General features: G+C 45.2%; 1 long non-coding RNA gene across 2 annotated transcripts; it reads left to right on the forward strand.

Annotated features, from left to right (window-relative positions):
* The first annotated feature begins 1,191 nt into the window (after window positions 1-1,191).
* LOC115648472 lies at window positions 1,192-27,630 on the forward strand. 2 transcript variants are annotated; one of them, XR_003999564.1, is made up of 4 exons: window positions 1,192-1,898; window positions 17,195-17,381; window positions 24,209-24,379; window positions 26,853-27,630. It is a non-coding gene; the product is annotated as an uncharacterized LOC115648472 (long non-coding RNA). The 2 variants fall into 2 exon arrangements; XR_003999566.1 differs by lacking the exon at window positions 1,192-1,898 and adding an exon at window positions 12,775-13,644.

Raw genomic sequence — 27,630 nt, forward strand, 5'->3', positions numbered from 1 at the left:
TGAGCAATTGTTCAATATTTTATTTTCTCCTCATTGTTCACTGTGTGGGTTTATGGCTTATTTACTGCATACTATTCAAACCCTGTTCTGAAGAAAGATTTGTTAATTTCCTCAAGGGTCTGTCTATGGCCCACATCACTCTAGTATCTGAGTGCTTCACGGATATTAATTAATTAACCTTCACAACACTGCTGTGAAGTGAGAGGGTATTATTTAACCACACTTTACAGATGGGGAATTAAGACACTGTGTGATTAAGATAAAAAAGCATCCACTAATTTTGGGTGCACAATTTGAAATTCCTAGAACCTGATTTTTTTTTTCCGAGTACTTAGCATTATAGAGTACTTTATATGTCCAAGCACAGCTCCCATTGATTTCAGTTGCAGCTATGAGCATTCAGCACTTCGGCAAGTCAGACTTCAGAGTATCAAGTCAGGCACCCACTGAACGAGCATGCATAATTAGTGACCACCTCTGAAAGGTTTGGTTTAAGTGACTTGCTTACTATCAACAGGAACTCCAGTGGCAGAAACAGGAATTAGATTCAGATTTCTATGGCAGCATTCCACTGCCTTAACCATGAGACCTGCCTTGATCTTCCTGCCTCATTCATTACACACCTACCAGCTTCTGCAACAGATGAGGCAGGGTATTGCAGACAACAGTTTATAGCACAACACTGAGGCCTGGTCTATACTACGCTGTTAAACCAACTTTAACAGCGTTAAATCGATTTAATGCTGCACCCGTCCACACTACACTGCTCTTTATATTGATTTAAAGGGCTCTTTAAATCGATTTCTGTACTCCTACAAAACGAGAGGAGTAATGCTAAAATCGATATTACTGTATCGGATTAGGGTTAGTGTGGACACAAATCGACGTTATTGGCCTCATTATTTTACAGTAGCTACCCACAGTGCACCGCTCCAGAAATCGACGCTAGCCTTGGACCATGGACGCACACCACCGAATTAATGTGCCTAGTGTGGACGCGCACAATCGACTTTATAATATCTGTTTTATAAAATCGGTTTAAGCTAATTCGAATTTATCCTGTAGTGTAGACGTAGCCTGATTCATTCCCAGAAAAGGTATTTTCAGTGTGGACACCGGTGACCCTAAAAATAGTGTTTCACCCTGTTATGTTGTATTTGTCTCCTGTTTGATATAATTATTGTGTTGAATATATTTTTTTGTGTTTGTGTTATTTCTTGGAAGTCTCCAACTATCTGGCAAGTAAGTAGGGATTACTCTGTAGTTAGAATTTTCTGCCCAAGCTGCCCTGGTGACCCTGCCATGAAGGAGCGAGGGGGGGTGGAGGCACCGCCAAATAATTTCATAGAAAAAAGAAAGAAGATACACCCTGCTGAGTGGATGGTGGGATCCAAAAAAACCCAGACCTGTCCATCAAAACCTGTAAGCGGATTGGCATTAAAGGAGGTAACCAGGTGGAGAGGGGCGCTACATGTAGTTTTCCCTTCCTTCTTCCTTGGATGTAGCTAAACTGTTTTATTTGAATTAAAAAAAAAAAGCCTAAGGCAGACACTCCACATGGAAAATTTCAACCCAAATGGTTAAAGTTTGGTAAGCTTCTAAGCAACTGAACACAGAGTCTTATAATGGGAAATGTTAGGCAACCTTAATGATAGGCATTGCTAACAGTCTGCCTATAATAGTGGTTGATCATTTTTTTTTGGTTTTTTTTTTTCTGGAAAATGATACCAAGATGCCACTAGTTCACAGGCACTTCTTATATCAGACAAACAGGAAAAACAGATAACAGAACTCTCCAACAGGAAAAAAACCAAGATAATTGTGAGAAGATTTGGATACTGGCACACTCAAACACAGAATGGGGTTCTGGTCTAGGACTAAGGCTCATAGGCACTATAGTAATATAAATAATAATAATGTGATGTTTTATATTTTCAATGAGTAAGGTCTGAAGCAGTAATTCTCCTTCACATCCTTGATATGACAGAAACTGGAAAACTGTGGTGCCACCAACATTCCCTGTAAACTGCACACACATGTGGCCATGCAACAATCTCCCATATACTGCGCATGTCACAGACCATGCCTCTCACAACTTCCTCTGTCTCTGGGACAGCTGCTGCAAGGGTTGGGCTGGTGACTCCATGCTGCTGGAGATGGAGATGAGAGTGAGACCTAAAGGGCTGTGTAGATGAGCGGACTCACCCCTGCGGCACCTCCTGCTCGTGACTCCTGGGAATTAGCTCACTTCCAGCCAGGAGCACCCTCTGCAGGCTGGTGATCTGCCTGTCCTCTTGGCCCCGTGTCCCTCCCTGGAGCCCAATGCCCTTTTAACTGGGGTGCTGCCCCCTGGCAGTACCCCAGCAATCTGGGTCTCCCCTCCCTGGGGAACCCCCAACCCACTATGCTCTCTTTGCCTCAGTATTGGCTACTGCCCAGTCTCTATCTAGCCCCCTTTCCCTGGGGCAGACTGCAGTATAAGCCACTCATCATCAGCAAAGGGGTTTGGACCTGCTGCTTTTGCCTACCCTTGGGCTGCCCCCTGCAACGCCCAGTACCTCTTGGCCTTATTCTAGGCCACAGCCTGGGGCTTTCCAGGCAGAAGCTCCTCAGTCCTGCCTCACCCAGGTACCCTGTGTCTCACTCCCTCCAGCCAGGCCCATCTCCCTCTACAAACAGAGGAAGACTTTGCTCCTGGCTTCCCTGGCCTTTTCATGCAGGCCAGCTGTGACCTGATTAGGGTGTGGCCTAGCTGCAGCCGCTTCCCCAATCAGCCCAGCTTTTAGAGCGGCAGCTTTCAAGCCCTGCTAGGCCACTTTTTAAACCCCTCAGGGCAGGAGCGGGTAAACAACCCACTACAGGCTGGAACAGCTGCAGAGGCACTCTGGATCAGGCCAGGGATCGAATAGGATTGGAACTGGGGTGATTGAGCTGGGACTGGGAAGCAACTACCTGTGGCAAGCCAGTCACAAACCATTAGGACCCTGCTTCCCAGCCTGGAGCCAGCTGCACCACCCCCAGCCATATCTCTGTAGCTCACCTTGCAGCGCACCCACCCCAATACCTTCTATCCCTGACTTGCCCAGCTGCCCGATTCACCCTGTGGGCACAGGTTCAGCCCTAGCATGGTAGCTGTGTCACACAGCAGCTCCCTGCAGTGGAAGCATTTGGCCCCCTCAGATGGGGTCCTGGTCATACCTTCCTCCTCCTAGGCCGAGCTGGGGCAAGTTCAGTCCTGGCTTGGGGGCAGGGAGCCCAAGTGTCAGGAGCTGGTCAGTCAGTGGCTCCCCTGCTTCCTCTTACAACTGTACATCCTGCCAGACATTTCACTCTGATATAGAGCATCAGTGTAGGGATCTGAAGTCAGGGCTGGAGTTAAATCAGAGGCATACAGACAGCCTGATCCTGACACAAGTACTCCTAACTCACCAAGTCTCATTTAAGTCAGTGGGAATACTTGGGAGAGTAAGAGTCAGGGGCAGCTCTAGGAATTTGCCGCCCCAAGCACGGCAGACATGCTGCCTTCGGCGGCTTGCCTGCGCAGGGTCCACTGGTCCCACGGGACCAGTGGAGCTTCCGCAGGCAGGCCGCCAAAGGCCGCCTGCCTGTCGCCCTCGCAGCGACAGGCAGAGCGCCCCCAGTGGCTTGCCGCCCCAAGCACGCACTTGGCATGCTGATGCCTGGAGCCGCCCTTGGTAAGAGTTTTCAGAATCAGGCTCAGGAACAGTAAAATGGAAAAAAAAATTCAGGGGTCATGTAAGTGTAAATGAGGGCAGAATTTGGACCACAATGGGCCAGATTTTCAAAAAAGATAAGCTTCCAAATGAGTGGCCAGACTCCCACTGAGAGCTGCTGGATTCTGAGCTCTTTGAAAATCTGGCCACTTAACCTAGGTGCTTAAATGGGAATGACTGAGCACTGAGGTCTTTTGAAAATGTGGCTTTGGATTTCCATCAGGACTGGAAACTCATTGCACTCAATGAAGTTTGGTTTTCTGACATTAAAATTTTGGAAAATTAGAATTGAAATAAACCAGAGCCTGGTGAATGAGGGAGAAAATGTATTACAAACATTTATGAAAGCAGCAGTATGAAATAGAAAAAAATTAAGCTATTAATTACAAGTCGGGTTTGATAAAATGCAGCAAGAAACATGATTTGGTTTCTGACGCCTCCCCTCTCTACAATTTAAACTGTTAGATTTGGTTTTACTGCTGGAGATGTGTCAGAGTGTACATAGAAATGCCAGAAAAATATACTCCAGATCATGAAACCTTCAGAAATAAACCACTGACTGTTGCTTGCCAGTAATCCAGCAAGGGAGTCTTAACTTTTTATTTTCTAAATTAATTAATTATAGATTAATTTGAAAAATAGGACATGCTCTGCTTTAAAAGAAAAATGCCAAGATTAGAATGATTGGCAAATAGGATGACCAGACAGCAAGTGTGAAAAATCGGGACCGGGTGGGGGGGGTAATAGGTGCCTTTATAAGAAAAAGCCCCCAAAATCGGGACATCTGGTCACCCTGTTGGCAAATGCTCCCAATGGTCAGCTCAAGAGGGGCATTCAGCACAAAGTTAATTTAAATGCTCACTTGAGTTTTCATTCATATGTGGCATGACCTTGCTAAGATATTTTCTTCTCAGTGCACATATACAGTTGTAGCAATACAGTGACAAGTTAACTCAGTGTAAGAAGACTCTAAACAAAATAATAAAGGATAAGGATAAAAATGTAATGCTCAGTGGAGTTTGTAGCCTGCTCAGTGCAAAGAAAATTGAGAGGGTACATTGGTTGCCATAAGAGCTGTATAAAAGAACAAGTCGAGTGGAATTGTAGCATGGAAACGTTTGGCAATTGCCTTAAAAAGAAAAAAGGATGGCCAGGTGTGGGGCCCAATCCTACTACCTTACTTAGACAAATAGTCTTTAGCTATGTAAGTAGTCCTATTGAAGCCAATGTGATTTCAGTGAATAAGGGGTGCAGGCTCAGGCACTTAAACATAACAACTGTGCTTTAGGCATCCTTAATCAAGGACTTCATGAACCAGATCCTTGGTTGGGTGAGGGCAGCTTCTCCTGGAACAAAGACTGCCTACCTGATCTCTTTTGGAGGATCTCTCCTGCATAGTGGGATGCTTGAATGACACAGTCACTGTAGCATCTCCTACAATATGTCTGCCCCTCACCCCCTCAGGTGGCACCAGAAGCATTGCCAGAGGGGAAAGAGGGTTGCAGTGTCCCCTATGTTCTGACAAATTTTATCTCTGAGAACAGCCCTTTGGGCAGCCAGTGCAAGTTATAGCAAGCTGAAGACTGCTCTAAATTTCAGCATGAAACCGACCAAGCACCAGATCAGCTTAGGATCAAGGGAAAACAAAGATGGGCTTCATAAGCGGCAGGTATAATGGGCCAGCGCAGCCACTGCCAACCTGCCACTGGATGCTTGGGTTGTGGTGGTCCACCTGCATTCTGCCTCTTCCCCTCCTGCTCTTCCCCTTCTCAAAGGACCCCAACACCTGCTGCTGTCCATCTGAGTCCCTTCTCTCCACCCCTCCCTCCAGAGGTCCCTGCTGCTCCCCATGTATCTCCTCTCCTCCACCCTCCCATCCCCCACAAGACCCTGCCACTTGCCGCATCCCTGTGGGCAGTGGGGTCCTTGCAAGAGATGGGGATGGAAGAGAGGAGGAACATGGTGAGTGGTGGAGGCCTTGTGGGGGAAGAGGAGGAAACTATGAGTGGTGGGGGTGGGGCCTGGAGCTGGGATGGGTCTGCAGGCAGAAGAGGCAGGGCCTCGGGTGGAAGAGGCGGGACAGGGAGCTAGTCTTCTCAAGGGGAAGTTTTACCTGCTGCCCATGGTGGGCTTCTTTATCCCAACATCTAAACTGCACCAAGCTCTCCTTAGAATTGGAGTTGAGAAGAGTTCAGAAGATCTTGTGTATCCACTTGTGTTCAGCTGGTCAAGTAAAGGTCTAAATCCTCCACTGAGTTGAACCTTGTTTAATCATTTCCCCATGTGCAAAATGCAAGTAAAAATGTTGGCTAATGAGAGCAGAAGTGTTTTATACTCACTTTGCATAGGTGTAAATGACAACACAAACTGCAAACCTGTGGAAAATCGGGTCAGTACATTTTATAGTATATCAGATAAGGTTTCTGATCATGTGAGCACTGAGACGTGAGCAACTTGTAGCTTCAGTGGGACTACTCATTTGCGTAATTGAACTGATGAGTATAATTCTTCGCAGGATCAAATCCTGTGTAGTCATATTTTAGATTATTGTCCTTTTTTGTAATATTACTACAATTCATGTACCTCTAATGTTACCCTTTGTTCCGTATGGGTGATTTACTGAATCTGAAATTGAATACATTTATATTTAATAGCTTGCAGTCAATTCCCATGCCTGTCCAGCACGAAGCCCTTAGAAAGGCATGTCATACAGCATATTTTAAAATGTCAGCACAGCAGAATAGTAGGACACAGAATTTAAGTACAAAGAGTCACAAGGCTTCAGAGGATGTGTGCTGTATGTGCATAGGTATATTCAAGTGGTTAACGGCAGTGGAAAATGTTTTGTGGTTTTTCATTATTTGCATCAAGCTGTCCTCACCTCTTAGATGTTAGAGTGGGTAAATAAAAACCATTATTTTTGCTTGCTGTTCATTAGCGTTGCCAGACTTAACCGATTCTGCAGGAATACACTTATGCTCACATTTAAAAAAAAAAAAGACTGTTAATCAAAGCAGACTTCAAAGTAAAGCTGTGTGAAATTCTTGGCCTAAAATCTTTTCCCCTCTCCCCTGAAAAATGCAGATTCAAGTTAACTCAAATGTTTTACTAATGTGTATTGATGTCAGCAGATTGGTTCTGTGGGGAAAAATCAGAAATGTTAGGTCAGGTTCACAGAACAGAGAAGAAGATAGTGGTGATAGTATATGTCCTAGTAGTTAGTCCACTCAGCTGGCTTGTAGAAAACCAAGGTCAAGTCCTTACTCTAGAGTGCCCTTAATCATCAGTGTACTGGGTATTGCAGGGCGTCCACTTTCAGATCCCTCCTATTGAAGCTATTCCACTCTGTATAAATAATTATGTACTCACTGGAGCAAGGACTGGAACCCATGTTCCCTTTGCTCTCCATGGTGAATGCCCTAACAATTGGGTTATTACAGTCACACTTACTGGCTCAATGAATATTTAATTATTTATACAAAGTGGATCAGCTTCAATAGGAGAGACTGACAGTGCTTTCCCCACACCTTATCACAGGTACATAATAGTCTAGTGCAGGAATTGGCATCCTTTGGCACACAGCCCATTAGGGAAATCCACTGGTGGAAATCCGGGACAGTTTGTTTACCTGCAGTGTCTGCAGATTCAGCCAATCGCAGCTCCCACTGGGATTCACTATCCCAGGCCAATGGGACCTGCAGGAAGCGGCATGGGTTGAGGGATGTGCTGGCCGCCAGCGGATTTCCCTGATGGGACGCATCAAGGGTTGCCAATCCCTGGTCTAGTGATTAGAGCACTTGGGCTGTAGAATACCTGGGTTCAAGTCTCTACTCCAGAACAAGGCTTGGAACTTGGGTTTCCCCCATCTTAGGTGAGCGCCTTGGCTACTGAGGATAAGGGGGCATTATCACCACTATCTTCTCAGTTTTGTGACTAACCAGGCATTTCCAAATTTAATTAGCTTTTTATTAAAAGAAACAGTTAAAAGTGCCTGAAATCAAAACAAAATGTTTAATTGCAGGTTGATCAAAACAGTTTCTTTCCTGACTTTCCTATTTGTCAAAAATTTCCCCAAATGTTCAATTCCAAGTTCACCCCACAAAAAGAAAAAATTCCCCAATTTTTTGGACCTGCCAAAAAATCAGTTATCCACACAGTTCTACTTAATAGTACTAATGACCCACAGCATTTTGATTTAAAACGGCAGTTCAATGATTTTAATATTATGCATATTTGCTAGCTCAAAACACAGAACTGGTCATTATGTCAGACATAAAATGTTAATAGTTTTTGGGGCACTGCTTCGTAGTTTGGGATAACAAAGACAAAATGATATACAAAATTAGATTGTTAAAGTTATACAATTATTTTGACAAAGTGGTAGAATAATCATTTTTATTTTTAGAATTGTATTAGAATGCTTTAAATACATTCTAATAAATAAATATTATACTTGCATCATGACCTACAGTATTTTAATAAATGTGGATTGAAATATGCCCTTCCTTAAGAAAGCCCATGGAAGAGGCCTGAGGGGGGAACCTTGCTATATGTGGAATTTCTTCTAAATTTTACCCTTGTAAGGATCAGGATATTGCCTCCCTATAGAAGGGACAGAGGTTTGGCCTCCAAAACCTTTTTTTTTTTTTTTTTTAAATATGGAAATATACCTATCTCATAGAACTAGAGGGACCCCAAAAAGTCATTGAGTCCAACTCCCTGCCTTCACTATTAGGACCACGTTCTGATTTTTTTGCCCCAGATCCCTAAGTTGCCTCTCTTAAGGATTAAATTCACAACCCTGGGTTTAGCAGGCCAATGCTCAAACCACTGAGCTATCCCTTCTGGGTGGAGGTGTAGCTAGGTGGCTCTGCATGGTGTGCCCTTTTTTCTTTTTTTCAATTTAAAGCGCTCTAGCTCTCATCCCCGGGTGGCTGAGGCTCGTGCAGAAGGGCCGTGCACACCCGGGAGGTGGGGATAAAGAGGAAAGATGGAGCCCTGCCCCCTGGGCTCAGGCTCTCCTTCCCCTCACACAATCCCTCCTCTGGAAGTGGCGGGGCTTGGGCTGTCAGCCCCGGGGTGGCAACAGCAGCCCAAAAATAAGGGTGACAATGGTGTACTATCTGCTGTGAATAGTGATATTGACGAATATCACTTTTCACATTGCCACCCTTACTTCTGTGTTGCTGCTGGTACAACACTGCCTTCACAGGTGAGTGGCAGTATATGTACTTGTGGCGGGCGGGGGGGCATAAACAACTACAGACACAAGAATGGGGGCTGAATCAAATAAGTTTGAGAACTAATGACCTAGAGCAGGGGTAGGCAACCTATGGCACAGGTGCCGGAGGTGGCACACAAGCTGATTTTCAGTGGCACTCACACTGCCCGGGTCCTAGCCACCAGTCCAGGGGGCTCTGCATTTTAATTTAATTTTAAATGAAGCTTCTTAAACATTTTGAAAACTTTATTTACTTTACATACAACAATAGTTTAGTTATATATTATAGGCTTATAGAGAGACCTAAGAAACATTAAAATGTATTACCGGCACGCGAAACCTTCAATTAGAGTGAATAAATGAAGACTCGGCACACCACTTCTGAAAGGTTGCCGACCCCTGAACTAGAGAATACAATCCTCTCCCATGTTACCTTGCAACTGGCATTTTTTAAATATTGATTCTCATTCTTGGCACTTTTAATATGCTGTACTGTTATTGAATGGATTTGTGATAGACCTGCCATTCCTAACATTTCGTCTTTCTACATTCCAGGATCATCAGGCTCGTTTACCTTAACTCTATTCACTTGTCAAGCACTGATACCTTGCAATGTTGTATTAAGTATTTAAAAACAACTTTTTGAATATATTAATAGTTGCAGTTTCACTTCTGCCTTTGGTAGCCTGCTAAAGATTCTTTATATAGTATACCCTGATTTTAACTAATCACCATGGCCCAATTGTGCAACGCACTGAGCACCCTGGACACCCCTGAAGACCATCAGGCCTTCGGTGATGAGTCTTTTTTTAGCTTCAGTTTATATCCTTTTGTTTTTGAGCTAGTGATCTTCCTGAGTACATTTTGTGGCATCTACCTTCTTTATTTGTTTCTTTAGTGGGTTGGTGGTCATCCCACCTCCTCAGACTTGGAGGGAGGTGACTCCACATACTACATCATAGCAGTCAAAATCTATCAGCAGAAGAATTAGCACATCACCCGTCCATAGCCCTGGCCCATTGGGCAGAGCCTGTCAACAATCAGTCCTTAGCCTAGCCTCATGGCTAGAGAAGACAGCAGGTACAGCCAGGTGCTCTGGGCCCCATGGTGGACCAGAGCAAGGGGAAGTCTTCAGCCCAAAGCCAATTGGCTAGGGCAGGCAGCAAGTACAATCTGGTGCTCTGGCCCTCTGGGCAGAGCGGAGCAAGGAGCAGTCTTTAGCTCAGCCACCTTCTGGCTAGGGCAGGCAGCAATCAACACAGCCAGGACTATGATCCTCTGGATGGGACAGAGCAATAGGCAGTCTTTAGCCCTGTCAAGGCTTTTTCCCCACTTTGAACTTTAGCGTCCAAAAAGTGGGGACCTGCATGGACCCTTCTAAGCTTAATTTCTAGCTTAGATCTGATAATGCTGCCACCAGCCAAAAATATAGTGTTTGGCACACTTTCTGTTCCCCCAAAACCTTTCCTGGGGAACCCAGGACCCAAACCCCTTGGGTCTTAAAACAAGGAGAAATAAACCATCCTCCCTTCTTTCCCCCCACCCCGACTTTCCCCTCCCTGGGTTGCCTTGGGTAGCTATAGAGATCCAAACTCCTTGGATCTTAAAACAAAGAGGAATTAACCATTCCCTTCCTTTCCCCCCCACCCCCCCACCAATCCCTTGTGAGTTTAGACTCAATCCCTTGGATTCCAAAACAAGGAAAAATCAATCAGGTTCTTAAAAAGAAAGCTTTTAATTAAAGAAAGAAAAAGTAAAAATTATCTCTGTAAAATCAGGATGGTAAATGCTTTACAGGGTATTCAGATTCATATAGCCTAGAGGGACTCCCCCCGCCCCCCTTAGCCTGAGATTTAAAGTTACAGCAAACAGAGGTAAAAATCCTTCCAGCAAAATACACATTTACAAGTTAAGAAAACAAACGTAAGACTGATCCGCCTTTCCTAGCTAGTACTTACTATTTTGAAACATGAGAGACTGATTCAGAAAGATTGGAGAAAACCTGGATGTACGTCTGGTCCCTCTTAGCCCCAAGAGGGAACAACGAACAAAAAAAACAGCACACACAAAGACTTCCCTCCACCAAGATTTGAAAGTATCTTGTCCCCCTATTGGTCCTCTGGTCAGGTGTCAGTCAGGTTCACTGAGCTTCTTAACCCTTAACCATCTGTTTATGACAATCCCAGCCCTCTGGTTGGGGCAGACAGTAATCAATAGAGTCAGGGCTCTGCAGTGGTGCTGAAACAATTTTTATAGTGGGGGTGATAAAGGTGGAATCCGTGTATTTGGGTTGTTATTACTACTTCAAGCCAGGTGGTGCAGCAGCATCCCTAGTTCCAGCACCTCTGGGCGGGGCAGAGCAACAGCAGTCTAATGCCCAGCAGATGGCAGACAAACACAGGCTGTTTGACCTGTGGTGGAGAGGCTGCCACCCAAGGGGTGGGATTGGCTGCAGGGGGTAAGGGGCCTTGGGTCCACACTACTCCACTGGTTCCAGCCCAGGGCCCTAACAGTGGAGGAGGATCCCATCACCGGGTCAGCGGGGATTCTGCTGAAACAAGCTGACTCATACTCTGACAGCAGAACTGGACTAAAAACTGGTTTCCCTGGGCTACTTCCTACCACAGTCCAGGGATAGGGCTCCGTAGTCCATGAGTCCTCCATCTCCTCAAGGCACTTGGCAGCTGGCAGTCCTAGCGGCTCCTTGGGGTATTCATCAGTTAGCAGTCCTGGCAACTCCTCTTGGTTCTCTTCCAGGAGCAAGGATTGGTTCATCTCAGTCCCTGCTCAAGGGCAAGCAGCAAAGCGGAGGCATCTGACTCCTTCTCTAGTTCTCTCCCAACTGAGCTGGTCCAGGCTCTGCCTCTTATACTTCCTGTCCCACCTCTTGTTTCTGGTGCAAGGACCAGATCTGGCCTGGCTCCAACCACCAGGGTGTGGCGAGTGGTCCTTCCCTGCCCCCGGGATCAGCAGGAGGCTACTCCACCTCACTACATTCTCAAATTTTATTTTCCTAAATCCAGATGCAGAGCCAAATATTGTATTTCTTGCACACCCAAAACTCTAGCTGACTTGAATGAGTTTTGGGAATACAAAGCATGCACATTCAGACTGCTGAATCCACAGTTTGCATATGCCTGTTGTTTTTCACTGGCCCTGTTTGTAACCCACAGTCAGAAATTGGAAAAGTTAATTGAACTACTGAATCTAAAACAAAATTTTATTAGTTTTTCAAGTCAGATTTGTAAGTAGCTAATTTTATTTAATGTATTAAAATAGAAAAATAAAGACATTGAGGGTATATCACAAATATTTTGGTCCAGATCCTAGCCCCTGCTCTGGCACCTTTGTGTTACCAAAGTATCACAAAGGGCCTAGAACAGGGGCGGGCAAACTTTTTGGTCTGAGGGCCACATCGGTTTCCAAAATTGTACGGAGGGCTGGTAGGGGAGGCTGTGCCTCCCCAAACAGCTAGGTGTGGCCCGGCCCCCAACCCCTATCCAACCCCCCCTGCTTCTCGCCCCCTGACGGCCCCCCCCAAGACTCCTACCCCATCCAACTCCGCTGTTCCCTGTCCCCTGATGGCCTCCCGGGGCACCTGCCCCATCCACCACTCCTGCTCCCTGTCCCCTGACCACTCCCGGACCCTCTGCCCCTGACTGCCCCCTTCCGCCCTATCCAACCCCTCCTCTCATTCCCGACTGCCCCCCCAGGACCCCTGCCCCATCCAACCCACTCCTCCTTCCTGACTGCTCCCCCCCCCGGGACCCCTGCCCTCTGACCGCCTCGACCCCTATCCACACCCTCGCCCCCTGACAACCCTCTCAAACTCCCCTGCCCTCTATCCAACCCCCCACTCCTTGCCCTTACCACGCTGCCTGGAGCACCAGTGTCTGGTGGCACTCTAGCCGCACCGCCCAGAGCACCAAGTCAGGCCGCGATTCTGCAGTTGTGCTGTCCAGATTATTGCGCCGGCCACACAGTGAGCTGAGGCTGCAGGGGAGGAGCGAAGGGGGCGAGCCCCCCGAGCCAGAAGCTCAGGGTCCAGGCAGGAGGGTCCCACCGGCTGGATGTGGCCCGTAGGCCGTAGTTTGCCCACCTCTGGCCTAGAAAGTGTTAGCGTTCCCACAAGATCTCTTCCACTTGGTTCCTCAAGAACTCTGTTCGATTCTTGTCTTAGCACTCGGATTCTTTTATCTGGCATACAGCAAAGCTACACTGTGTTGATTAGATTCAAGTGTAGAGAGTGAGTATAGAGCGTACCACACAGCCAAAGTTACACAGCAAAACTTTACCTTATATCCATTTTTACTAACACTAATAACACATGCATTCTTAACCATACTTTGAATCAGATGCTTCATGATTGGCTTGGTTATTTTTTAGGAACCAATCCCTGGATGGCATGCTCTGTCCATGTATAACGTGATTTTTACGTTTCAGGTTTATCTTGTCCGTTGACGCTAGCTCCAGGGTGTTCCTGCTTATCTTAGCTAGCAACAGACATCCTGACTCCAGCATACTGCTTGTTAAGCCACTATTAACAACTTAACCTTTCATACAATGCAGACCAAGAAATGAGGTCTTACTTATGTCAAGTTACTTATGCCCAGCCAGGCCTACAGAAAATTGCCTTATAAGAGCAGCTAAGGGAAATCCCCATCTATAATCGGACTCCCCCACCATAGGGTGAGTGTTGGGGGATGTTGGGGATTCTATTTCAGTGATCCTTGCCTAGCATAATAGCCCCGAGGGGATTGTTACAAGTTGCTAGAATTTAAAGTGGCCTGAATAGAGTTCTAGTGCAGCTGAGGATTTGGCCCTTTTTGTGGTGGTAAGAAAAATCTATATTTGGAAATATGCATAATTTGAATGCACAGTAGCTCACTCAAATGTGGGAAATAAAAAGATGTATTAGTGGCAACATACATTTTTATCTGCAGAGAATATAGTATTCTATATTTATTATAATTAACAATGTGAGTAACGGCTCTATGTTGTATCATGAGTTTGTTTACAGACTAATGATAACCATGATATTCTTAAAAGTAGGACTGAACTCAAGATTTATGTATGTATTAAGTATGAGGAATACATGCCGTCGTAGATAAATTAAATATATCATTGGCCATGTAAAGACTGCAGGAAAAGGCCCTAAAAGTAAAAAGTGTTTTAGCAGCTTCTGCTCGTATAACTGCAGCAGCTTAAACTAACTGTCTGAGCTCTAATGCAAAAACTTTTTTTTCAGAAACAAAACACTTTGTTCTTATGTTTTTAATTGAGTGATAGAAAAATACTTCTGTGTGGTCATTCTTGCTAAGAGAGTCAAACCCACAAAATTTTCCATTTTGCACTGTTTATTTCTTTCTTGGCTAGAAGATGCCTTTATGAACTGGATTTATAAACTATTAGTTTGAGGGGACAAAATGTTTTCTGGAGAGGTTCATCCAGCAGTATATTAGAGTTTCAAGGAATGCCTCCTAATTATGTTTGTTTTTCAAAAGATAAAACCTGGCTAGTTAATTGAAGCAGAGCCAATTTCACTACAGGTAATACTTTGGGGAAATCAATAGTATTACTCCAGAGATTAGTTTGGCCCTTAGTTTTTGGACTATGTCTTGTTGTGGTCTCTCGAAATAAGGTTGTTTATAGATAGAAGTTACATGATTCCCAACTTTTTGTCTGAAAAAAATATGAAAAGAATAGGCAATACAGTATTTTTACTGAACCATTTGAGAACACATTTCTGGCTGTGCATTCAGGACTAAATAAGGAGCAAGTTCTGTACTAAAAATAGAAACTGAGGCTGGTCCAGCTGCAGCATGAGTTGTAAACCTTGTAGATTTAAGTGGGGGATGGTTGGTTCATGTGAGGACATCCTAATATGGAGACTCAAAATCACCTTTGTCTTGTTCCTAGAAGGCCATCATACCCTACCTAATATCTTACACTTTGCTGCCTGTTAGCAGAATTGTAACTGATTACTACAGCAGTTTGTTTGATCTATTATTTCACAGATAGGAAAATACTTTTTAAGATTTTAGGGAAAATTATGGCTCGTTTTATGTAGGTTTGCTTATGTGGAGGACATGGGGAAAAGGGCAGAAAGAGACTTGCTGGTACCTTCACAAGAACTGGGCAGAATACATACCTATCACTCCTTTGAGCATTATGCTAGCATGCCTGTCAATACTCCAGGTATCCAAAAGGGCATGGTCAGCCAACTGGGATGTTTGGGCCAGGTCTTTAACTTTAACCCTCTCCACAAATGCTGCTGTTGACAGCAGGCACAAAGGAATTGGTGACACTGCTCCTTTTGGGAACAGCCTTGAGGAGCACTGCAGAATGCATTGCTTGCCCACTGATCTCCTAGCTGTCCTTCCCTGTGTCAGCAGCATGATTCAGAGATTCTCTAATTACCTTGCCATGTATTCCCTGATACTTACGGAATGGTTACAGTGTGCTGGTTCTGTTTGGGAAACATAACCATTAAATGTTTGGGTTATAATCAAGTCCCTGTGGACTCCGGTGCAGAGTAAGCTTGATCTAAATTCTGCGGCATTCCAGACTGGAGATGCTGCATTAGCTTCAGATAATTCATTAAAAATTACATGTAAAAATGTAAGTATGTGAAAATGAATTCAATCAGAAATGTGTCCCTATCACTATTTTAATTTGATGTTGAATTTAATTTTATGAAAATAATACATAACATGTATGTATTTTGACATGAGTACAGAATTTGTCAAGGGGAAGCTGAAATTTTGGTAATGGAGTAGGGGACTGCTAGACAAGAGTGCCATTTGGGGAGGGCAGGAGGAGCACCTGCCCCCCTTTCTGAGTTTCATAGCACATTTGGGTGAACTTTGCAGCAGGAGGAAAGATGCTGCCCTTTCCCCCACCTCCCCGTTGCCCTGTTTTGCTGCCCCTGCAGCTGCACTGCTCCAGCCCTCTGCCACGGAGCCGCTAGTGGCTTCACTGCCCAGGACCAGGAGCCTGCCTCCTGATCTGCTGTGCATATCTGGATGGGAGCTGATGTTGGGGTGTCCCTCTATCTCTCCCCATGTGCTCAGTCTCTACTAACATGGGATGGGAGAAGCATTCAGGCGCCTGAGTATTTGGCTTAAAGAGACAGCATGCTGACACACTCAAGAACACAGAGTCTTCCACATATATTCCCCCAACACACATTCTTTAACACACTCCCCCCAACACATACTCTCTCTCTCTCTCTCTCTCTCTCACACACACACACACACACACACACACACACACACACACACACACACACACACACACACACTCTCTTGTATTGTTGTTACTTCTTGGTACTTCCGGTCAAAATGTGCAATGCACATCTATTCTCTGTAATTTTATTCTTTCAAAATTCATTAAGGTTTACAGTACTGTTATTTTAGTTACAGTAGTTATATTTAGTTTTTTGACATCTGTGAATTTCATTACTTTTTCTCTTTTATGCTTAAATGTAATTCTTTGAGTTCTAAAATACCTAACTTGTCCCGGCTTGGGTTATTATCATAATTACTTTTATTACCATATTGTGCTTTGTCATTCATTATTTAAAAGTGCTACAATCAAATAATAGTATCCTTCTAGAATGTAAATTTAGCTTGTACTCATCCTGGCAGTGCCAGTTTAAAGTTATGTGTTTAGCTCATTTTTTTTTAAGACACTGTAACTGAAAATCGCTTATTTTTAAATTGTATTTTAGTTATATGTGTAAAATACCTTAAAATTTGTGTGGAAATAAATGTGGTTCCAAGTCTGATACTAATAGTAATGATGGAGTCAAATGTTAGTGAGTTACATAAATGATTGTGATCAACAAACATAAATGCCAAAATAATTAGAAAAATAAATTCCCCTTCGTAATAAAAGAGAAAAAAGCTTAATCACGTATTTTAAAATTAAATAACTATATGTTTAGTGGAGTGAAAAACAATTGACTAAAATAGAGACTGTAACACAGAGTGTGTCTGAGAAACTAAGCAAATTTTAAGCAGATTTTATTTATTTTTATTTATCTCTACTAAAGATAGTGTACAAAGTATCAAACCTATGTTTCTGATATCTGTGTTAAAGCCCCAGAACTAAAATCTCCAGGTTTGGGATTAGGAATATTTTGCTGTATTAAATCTCCTGATTGTTCTAAATTTAATATAAACATAAAATATGGCTTTCATTTATGTTTGTATATATTTTTTCTTTCTTTATATAGGAATTAGGTACAGTGCTCCTGTCAGCTAATTTCTAAGTTATTGTTTGCAAAAGAACTCTATAGAGTTTTCACGTCTCCATGCCCCTGGAATCACAGTTAAAGTCCCTCCTCCCAAAAAATCTGAAACTGCACTCCTGAAGTTGGACCTTTTGACATCTGGGAAAGTGTGGAAAGACAGTTTAAATTTGTGAGTAAACGTATTGGTCATCATTGCTCCAGTCATTAAATAGTTAATATTGTTGACAGTGAAATAAATATCATTATGCTTTGCACACACAACTTGCACTGGTTTAACTAAAATCATTTAAGTTATTGGCTTCAACTAAATTGAGATAAACGTGTCTACTTAGGAGTTTGTACCAGTTTAAATAAGGGCTTGTGTAAACACATTTTTTGTATCACTGTCTTGGTTTGAAACCAAAATAGTTAAATCAGTATAAAAATTGTGTGTAGACCAGACATAAATAAATTTTAAAATGGACTTTGGTGAAAAGTAAGTTGTTCTTCGAATGCTGACCCTGTGGGTGCTCCACTCTAGGTGACGGTGCATCCCGGTGCCATTGATCGGAGATTTTCAGTAGCAGTGCCTGGTTGGGACACATGCACTCAGTTGGTATCTCCCGTCTCGTTGGAATCTTCCTGAGTGCATGCGCCCCGCACCCTCCTCAGTTCCTTCTCAACCATCCTCAGCCGAAGACGGAACTCAGGGCAGTGGTGCCTTTTCTTCCCTGGTCTCTATAGGAAACAGTAACAAAGAACATAGAACTAATTATTAGTTACATCCCAGTTGTTTCCCTTCCTTTAGTGTAGTTACATAGTTAGTTACTTAGTTAAAAAAAAAAATCCCTCAGGCTTGTCTCCCGTTGAGACACTCTCCTCGGCCATCTCTAATTCATAATGCTAGGAGCTTCAGGATTCAAAAGGGTGTATTTCCTTTCAGGAATCCATGCCACATACAGATGGGCACTCATACTGTGTGAAGTGCCTCGGGGACACCCACGTCCCTGTGAAGTGCCTCCATTGCGCGAGCCTCAAGTCAAGAGCTTGTCGCAACAGGGATCTGCGGCTCAAAATGCTGATGATGGAAAAATCCTTACAGCCACTTTCGGAGATTGGAAAGGTTAAACCTGGTCCCACACGCTCCCCAGCCAGATCGGAACCAGTGGGCAGTGTTGCTTCACCCTCCCTGGAGCGGGGGCAAGAAGCAGAACAGTCTCACAGGAGAGACTTTAACAAGGGTAGGGGGTCTCCCGTGAGATCCCTACCCTCTGTGCTGACAGCACCAAAGGCAGGTGCCTCAGCTTTTTCTAATGCCTCAGCCACAGCTCTGACAGAGCGCAGAGGCAGGGACCCGACCTCCCGTGTCAGGAAGGTCCTTGTGGCTCCGGTCCCCTTGGCACTGCGAATGGCCACAGTGCTGGCAGCACGCTGCTCGTCGGCACCAAAAACGGCCGCAGTGCCGGCAGCGCACTCCTCGGCACCACAAACGGCCACGGTGCTGGCAGCGTGTGCCTCCCGGTCACCGCAAACGGCCAAGGTGCCGGCAGCATGCCTCTTCTCTGTACAAAAAATGGCCATGGTGCCGGCAGCGCGTCTCTCCTCAGCACCGCAAATGGCCACGGTGCCGGCAGCACGCTCCTCCTCGGCACCAAAAACAGCCACGGTGCTGGCAGTGCGCTTCTCGGCACTGCAAACGGCCGCGGTGCCGGCAGCGTGCTCCTGGGCACTACAAATGGCCACAGTGCCGGCAGCGCGCTGCTCCTCAGCACCGCAAACGGCCGCGGTGCCGGCAGCATGCTGTCCTCAACACTGTAAACGGCCGCGGTGCCGGCAGCACACTCCTCCTCATCACCAAAAATGGCTGCGGTGCTGGCAGTGCGCTGCTCCTTGGCACCAAAAATGGCCATGATGCCGCCAACGCAATCCTCCCCTGCAGGGAGAAGAACGTTGGCACAGAGCCTATCTTCCACCCGGGCACCAGTAGCAGACCCCCTGCAGGGCACCTCCAAGCAGTGTGCAGCACTACTGTCACTTTCACTTTCTCCTGCTAATGAGCTGGAGCAGAGAGCAGGCTCAGCTCAGTCCAGGGAGCAGGAGCAACAGTTTCTCACTCAATGTGACCTTTCAGTGCCACCTGAGCCTCACTCTCCACTCCTAGATACACAGGGCTCATTTTTTGAACCGCCGCTCTCTCCACCTGAACTGGTTTTCGCTGACAGTGAACTTGATTTACAGCAGCCAGCGGCGTTCTCCCCTCCTGCTTCTCCTCCACAGGCACCTCTGCCACCTCAGGTCACGGCTCAAGGCCACCAGCCTCAGTTTCCCTACTTTGCCCCCCCATGGGCGACACCTGGGTTCTCCTACTCTATGCCTTGGCCTCAGTGGTACCCTTGGCAACATTCTCCTACCAATCATCCTCGTTCTGTGCCTCAGTCTCATGCTCTGTCCACTTCTAAGGTGCCTGAGCCCCCTCGTGAATATGCAAGTTACTCACCATTCCTTAACTCTCCATTAGCCCTGGACGGAGCCCTCCTTCCTCCGCCTCCATAGGCCATGGATGACTGTAAACAATTTCAAGAACTTTTCAGGAGGGTGGCACTCAGTCAAGATATCCCCTTTCAAGATGTTCAGGAGACGCAACACAGACTCCTCAGAATCCTTCGACCGTCTGCACCCTCAAAAATCACGCTCCCTATAAACGAAGCACTCCTAGAGCCGGCTGACACTCTCTGGCAAACGCCAGCATTTTTAGTACCAACTTGCAAAAAGGCCGAACGTAAATACTATGTCCCTGCAAAGGACGCTGACTTCCTATTTTTTTCATCCACCACTGAACTCTCTTGTCATGGATGCAGTTGCACAGAGGACGAAACAGTCACAATATCAACCCACCCCGCAAGACAAGGACCTTAGACGCCTTGACCTGCAAGGTTTATACGTCCTCCACACTACAATTCAGAATTGCAAACTATTCTGCTCCCCTCGCTGGTTACGACTTTGATAATTACAATAAACTTTTGAATTTGCCTCCTACATTCCAGAGGATAGGAGAGCAGACTTCAAATGAATCCTGACTGAGGGCCAACTGATTTCCAGAATGGCCTTACAGGCATCTCTAGACATGGCAGACACAGCAGCCCGAACAACTGCAACTGCTGTGGTTATGCGCAGATCCTCATGGCTCTCTGCATCTGGCATCCCCAAAGAACTGCAGATCAAAGTGGAGGATCTCCCTTTTGATAAGGACAAACTTTCTCCTACCCTCCTACCCTTCCCTGTCCCTCTTCAGGGACCTTTCTCACGACCACTTACTTCGCACAGAAGTGGCGCATCTTCTACAACTAGGGGCAGTGGAACCTGTGCCGACGCAAAATCAAGAGACAGGTTTTTACTCCCATTACTTTCTAACTCAGAAAAAGACTGGAGAATGGAGGCCTATACTACGCCAACTGAACAAATTCCTGAGGATACAGAGATTCAAGATGGTCACAGTGGGCACAATAATACCTGCACTGGATCAAGGGGACTGGTTCACAGCCCTCGACCTACAGCATGCTTACTTTCGTATATCAATTCATCCAGCTCACAGACGCTTCCTATGATTCACAATCGTGCATGACTATTTTCAATACAGAGTTCTTCCTTTCGGACCCGCCACAGCACCGAGAATTTTTTTCCAAGACTCTAGCCGTGGTCGTGGCTTACCTCCACAAACACGAGGTCACACTGTTCCCTATCTGGACGATTGCCTCATCAAGGGCAACTCCTATGGCGAGACACTTCAAGCTACCCGTTTCGCCATCTCCCTCTTTCACAGCCTAGGCCTCCAAATAAACATCCAAAAATCCACCCTGACACCTAAACAACAGATTGAGTTCATCGGAGCTCATCTTGAGTCAATCCAGAGCAGGGTCTCACTCCCATATCACAGATTCCTCGCTATCACGCAGCTCAAACGCACGCTCTCTATTCGTCCCAGGACACAGGCAAGACTCTACCTACAGCTCCTTGGTCACATGACAGCCACCACCTTCGTGGTTCTCCACATCAGGCTACACATGAGATGTCTCCAGGGCTGGCTCAATTCCAATTTCAAACCCAACAGACACACGTTAGGGATGCTGCTAACTCCTCCTCCCAATGTTATAGCTTCCCAACATTGGTAAACAAGTCCAGAAAACCTCTGCACAGGGGTTTCCTTCCAGCAATGTTCCCCAACGCTAATGCTCACCATGGACGCTTCCCTAATCGGTTGGGGGGTGCACCTAGGGCGGCACAGGGCACAAGGCCGGTGGTCCGCATCAGAGACGCACCTACACATAAATCTCTTAGAGCTCAGAGCAGTGAGGCGAGCATGCCTTCATTTTCTTCCCCTCATAAAGAACAAATCTCTTCGGGCCTTAAAAGACAACATAGCATGCATGTACTACATCAACAGACAAGGGGGAGCCCGATCACATCCCCTTTGCATGGAAGCCATTCAACTATGGAATTGGTGCATACAACATCGAATACAGATCATCGCTTCCTGCCTACCAGGCTGCCACAACACTACTGCCGACGCACTCAGCAGGCACTTCTTGACACAACTCGAATGGGAACTGCACCCCGCAGTACTCCAACAGCTCTTTGCCCTCTGGGGCACCTCGTCAATAGATCTCTTTGCCACGACCCAGAATCAAAAATGTTCCGTTTTGCTCCAGAGTAGGACTCGGGACTGCATCCCTAGGAGATGCATTCCTCATCCCATAGAACAACTCCTTCCTGTACACCTTCCACCAATCTCTCTTTTACACAGGGTTCTTTGGAAGATTGCGGACGACGAGGCCCAGGTCATCTTTATTGCCCCAACTTGGCCAAGACAGATGTGGTATCCCTACCTACTCTGCATGTCCTCCCGTCACCCACGGGCTCTCCCCAACAGGCCAGACCACGTTTCCCAGGACAACAGACGGGTTCTTCACCCCCAGCTCCAAAAGCTCCACCTCACAGCCTGGTTCCTTCATGGTTCCAAACATATGAACTAGCCTGTTCCGAGCAAGTCCAATATGTCCTCCTGCACAGTAGGAAAGACTCCACTCGTAAAACCTACCTGCCGAAGTGGAAGCGATTCGCCCTCTGGTGCTCACATAATCACTTAGCACCCAATAACATGACTCTCCCTAACATTCTAGACTACCTCCTGAAACTAAAACAGGATGGACTTTCGCTCAGCTCCATCAAAGTGCACCTGGCAGCACTTACCACCTTCCATGACCTATTAGACAGTTATTCATTCTTTACCCACCCCACCATAAAACACTTTCTCACGGGCCTGCAAAATCTCTACCCTGAAATTTACCCAACAGCGGCTGCATGGAATCTTAACCTCGTTCTTCATGCTCTCAGGAGACCTCCATTTGAGGCCTTGGCTACCTCCTCTCATCTCCATATGTCCATGAAGGTGGCTTTCTTAGTTGCCATAAGATCAGCAGGGAGAGTTGTTGAAATGAGCACCCTGATGGCCCATCCTCCCTACACAATCTTCTCCAAATACAAAGTCACTTTGAGACCACATCCTAAATTTCTTCCTAAGGTGGTATCGACCTTCCACCTCAAATGACCTATATACTTACCTACTTTCTATCCCAAACCACACAAGACTCTGCAAGAGGCAATCCTGCATACTCTCGACATCAGGCGAGCAATCGCCTTTTATTTAGACAGGACTAAACCATTTCGTAAGTCCCCACGACTCTTTTTTTCCATTACCGAAAGATCGAAAGGTACGGCTATCTCTAAACAACGTCTATCCAAGTGGATCTCTGAGTGCATCAAATCCTGTTACCATATGCAAAATCTTAACCACCCAAAGGCATTAGAACTCATTCCACTCGAGCCATGTCGACATCCGTTGCCTTCCTACACAATGTTTCCATTCCTGACATCTGCAAAGCTGCTATGGGGTCATCTGAACACAAGTTTGCAAAATGCTACGCTCTCACTCAAGACACCACGGCAGACACCATAGTAGACCATACAGTACTATCTACAGTACTCACTGCCGCATCTCCAAAGTCCCACCAACCATAGTGGGTACTGCTACACATTCACCTAGAGTGGAGCACCCACAGGGACAGCACTCAAAGAAAAAGAGAAAGTTACTCACCTTGCAGTAACTGAGGTTCTTCGAGATGTGTGTCCCTGTGGGTGCTCCACTCCCCGCCCTCCTCCTCTCTACTTTGGAGTACTAGTATGATTCTTCACGGTAGAGAAGGAACTTAGGAGGATGTGGGGCGCACGCACTCAGGAAGATTCCAACGAGACGGGAGATACCAACTGAGTGCATGCGTCTCAACCAGGCACTGCTACCGAAAATCTCCGATCAACGACGCCTGGAAGCACCGTCACCTAGAATGGAGCACCCACAGGGACACACCTCTCGAAGAACCTCAGTTACTGCAAGGTGAGTAACTTTCTCTTGTGTGTACACACAATGGCTTAATTTTCAAAGTAATACCCTATTAAAATGAGTGGAACAGTTCATAGCTTTCAATGCTATTGTTCCAGGCTGTCTGCTGGTTTAGAGAGACATCAGTACATCAATTTATGATGAGTTCATGGTTTTCTTTGCCATGAAAAGGGCTAGAAATTATTTTTTTTAAATGAAAGCTTGGGCCTTGTCTGTGTTAAACATCTAAGGATGTTTTTCTAAATTGATTTAGTTAAAGAGCACAAACCCCTTTGTGGGCACACTTAAAATTATTTAAACCTGGCTTAGATCACTTTAGTTTAACCAATTTAAAAACACTGTTAGTTAAGCCAGTGCAATTTTTAGTATAGACAAAGCCTTAGATTTTGGAGCACAATTCTGCAGCAAATTCCACTTTCTCAGAATTGCAGAGTGCATAGACCATGCTCATAGACATCATTTCAGCAGTTTCAATCATTTCCTAAACTTGTACATGAGGATTATGAAACATGACAAACAAGAGCCAGCTGACAACTACATTTATTACTTTTTTTCCTTTTTAGAACCTAATCACAAGATCTTCCCTTATCTCTGTCTACCATATGGTAGTCATGGACAGCAGCCAAAAGTCTGTCTTCATCAGATCATTTATTATGTCAAAGAACAAAGTGGCATTAAGGCAACTCATCTTCTATTATTCAAAACATATTCAAAATGCCACTAGTACCATGCAGGTAAGTACAATGTATGATACACTACTAACTGATGAGGGTTTTGCTATTACAGAAATGATAGGAGATAACACTGACATTAATATTGGGATAAATAAGTCAATGCTTCCAACTGGATCCCTATTTTTACTGTTAATTTTTAAGTTAATAAAACATAGGCCTTAATTCTGCAAATGCAAGCAGTCTTAGTAGAACTAATAGGAGTAAATGGTTGGTAGGGCTTTCAGGATCTGGCCAAACTTAATGATTAGGGGAGCGGGGGTTAAAAAAAGTATGTAGGAAAAACACCCTTTTGGGTATGAATTAGCTCTAATGCAAAAATGGTTTCTTAGCAGTGAGTTACTTATTATTATTTGTATTCTGATGCACAATCTGCTAGGCATGTTCTAAACACACAGGAAAGTACAGTTGCTCTCCTGAGCCAATAGTAATCTAAAAAGCAAACAACATATGAATGGCAGGGTAGAGGGAGACAATCAGAACATGTACAGGTGTATACTTTTTTTTTTTTAAATGTGAACTAGGGGGTCACACTCTTTATAGCTTCTGTAGGCAGAGCTTATTGCACACAACAGGGGTTACATGCATTCCTCCATCTCCCTACCCCAAGCTCTTTGTGTGCAACGCTCCCATCCACCCATATTTCAGGGACTCCTTGAAACGTATCCCACCTCACCCCTCTCACGCTTCAGGCTGTGTGTCCCTCATCTCCCCACAGTCAAAGCTCTGTGTGCCCCCATCCTCCTCTCTGCCACATGCCAGGGCTCCCCAATTTCCCCTTCTGCCAGGGTTCTGTGTGCCCCTAACTCCCACCTTCCCCTGTGTGTCAGAGGCTTTGTGTTCCCCACAGTCTCCTCCCATGTCAGGGGCTGCATGTTTGCTCCCAAGTCCTCCATTCCCCAGCCCCATGTCAGGGGCTCTGTGTTCGTCACCCCCAGCCATTATTTTTCTTTCTGTCAGGAAGATACCTTGAATGAGTTATCAAAATGTCAATCTCTATTGCGAGCGTAGGTCAAGATGAGAAGGGGTATTGTTATGCTGGAAGCCATGAATAGGTGCCATCATCCAATAGTGTTATATAGAGACAAGTGAAGAGGTGCATGAAGCTCTGGCTGTGTCAGGTGGCAGGTGCTCCCTGTGTCTGGAACATTCTATGAAATTTAGGAATTGATCAGATGTGGTGTTCAAAAGTTATTGTGTTACATATACTGAAACAGATAAATGCCATCAAGCTGAGCACAAGGTCTTCACAAGCTTGGTCAATAAAGAAATATGCTTCAGTTACCTCCCACTGCCTGTCACTCTGAGATAAGGCTAAATATTTGTGCTCATATTCAGACTTCACTCACTGCATTGGACAGAAAACAAACATGTCTCCCTGAAGATATCATAGCAAGAGCCAAGCTTAAATTGTCAGGCTTAATTTGATTGTTATTACTCTTATATATTTAAATAATCTTATAAAGAGGCACAACTTGATTAAGCCCAAATCATAGGAGTGACTTTTAGTTTCCAAATATTGAGGGTGGGGGGAATCTACCACTGAGTTTCTTGGAAGTTAAAGGGGAGGGGAGGAATTAACAATAACTGAAGCATTTCATAAATATTAATGAATTCAATAATCAAAACCCGTTTTTACTGATGGAGAAAGTGTGGCACAGAAAGGGTAACTGATTTTCACAGGGTCACAGAGGAAGTCTGTTGTGGGGCCTCTTGTTTCCCATTCTTGTGTTTTAACCACAAGACTATTTTTCTTCCCATTTTTATACTAAAATACCTTCAAGACAGAGGGAATTCCCCTTGCTGTTCTGAAACATCAGGTAACTGACAAACACATAAGTGGAAACAGGTGGCCTCTACACTGTCAAATAACCGCATACAACAAAAAGATTTATTTTCTTGTGGGAATTCAATGGAATAGATCTTGTTGCTATCCAGCCCAGATTGGTAGTGACTAAAACTTATTATCTTCTGGTGGCTGTTTGGTGGCCTCAGTCCAGTTTCCAGTGGACAAGTATCCACACCATAAAATCTGCCAACATAGTTAGCCACTCAGCAGAGACCAAGGACTGATCGGGGATGGAGCCCAAACTATTCTCTCATTGCTAGAAGTGATCGCCCTAAGGGTTCTGCACTGCAGGCTTACCACATGTTTTATATGTGTTTTAGCCCAGACACTGGTACCATCCATCCACACACAAAACCTCAGATATGTGCTTATATGCCTTTTGAATAAGTGCTCGCATGTGTGACTGAGGGTGTAGGTGAAATCAGGTTTTGCTTTAAGGTGTGTTCCTACCCACTCACGTTCCAGTGAGGATGCAGCTAAAATGTGTGTTGCTAAGCTTGTGTTTAGATAGTCCTCTAGTGGCTTCCCACAATTCCTGGAGCCTGTGTGTTCCAGCCCTTCTAACTACTTGCAGTACATCAGCATTTACCCCTTGATTCTATGCCACCTTCTCTATTTCCTGCCCAGCTCAGCCCATCTGTGCAAAACAACATTACAAGCTGCCTACCCAGTGTGCTGCTAGCTGACCAAAGTAGCTCACCAGGTATCTCATTAACCTCTGGTTTGAGTACAGCAGGGAGTGTGATTTTTTAGGAGAAGCAGCCAAAATCTGCACTAGTATGAGACCACCTTGAAGAGACTGGTCGAGGTGGGGATCAGTTGGACTGGTATTCAGTGCAGGGGGCACATCGAATGTATAAAAACCCTCTGTCACAAGGCAATAGCAGTGTGCTATATCTGTTCTGCTGAGAAACAAGGGACTTCAGTCTCCAGGACTGTGAATGTGAAGCCTTCCACAAGCAGTGAATCCACATGCAAATTGTAAAAAAGTAAAAGTTTTCATTTCAATTTTGAAGATTATTCCAGGGATGCAGAGTAGCTGCAGGGGACTTCTGGACAAATAAGTTCAGCCTGAGGCAGAATGAACTTTTTCTGCTGATTCCTTGTGCAGTTCATGGGGGAATGATGGGATCCCTCAGCATTTCCCACCTGTTCCCTTTCATACACTCAGTGGTTCTGGGCTGCTGCCTTCTTTCTGCACAGAAAGGGTGATATCTGCATAGAGGATCATCTCTACTAATGGATCTCCAGGGCACTGTATGGCCTCAAGTTAAGGATCTCAGTATTTGTTCCTGAGATTGTATGCTTTGGGGGGACATGACTGTATCTGTCATTTGTAAATAAAGCACAGTGCACACTTATGGTGTCATAAAAATGATGTAATAATAATAAATAATAAATGAAA

The sequence above is a fragment of the Gopherus evgoodei genome, chromosome 3, assembly GCF_007399415.2.
Source record: "Gopherus evgoodei ecotype Sinaloan lineage chromosome 3, rGopEvg1_v1.p, whole genome shotgun sequence".
Lineage (NCBI taxonomy): Eukaryota > Metazoa > Chordata > Testudines > Testudinidae > Gopherus > Gopherus evgoodei.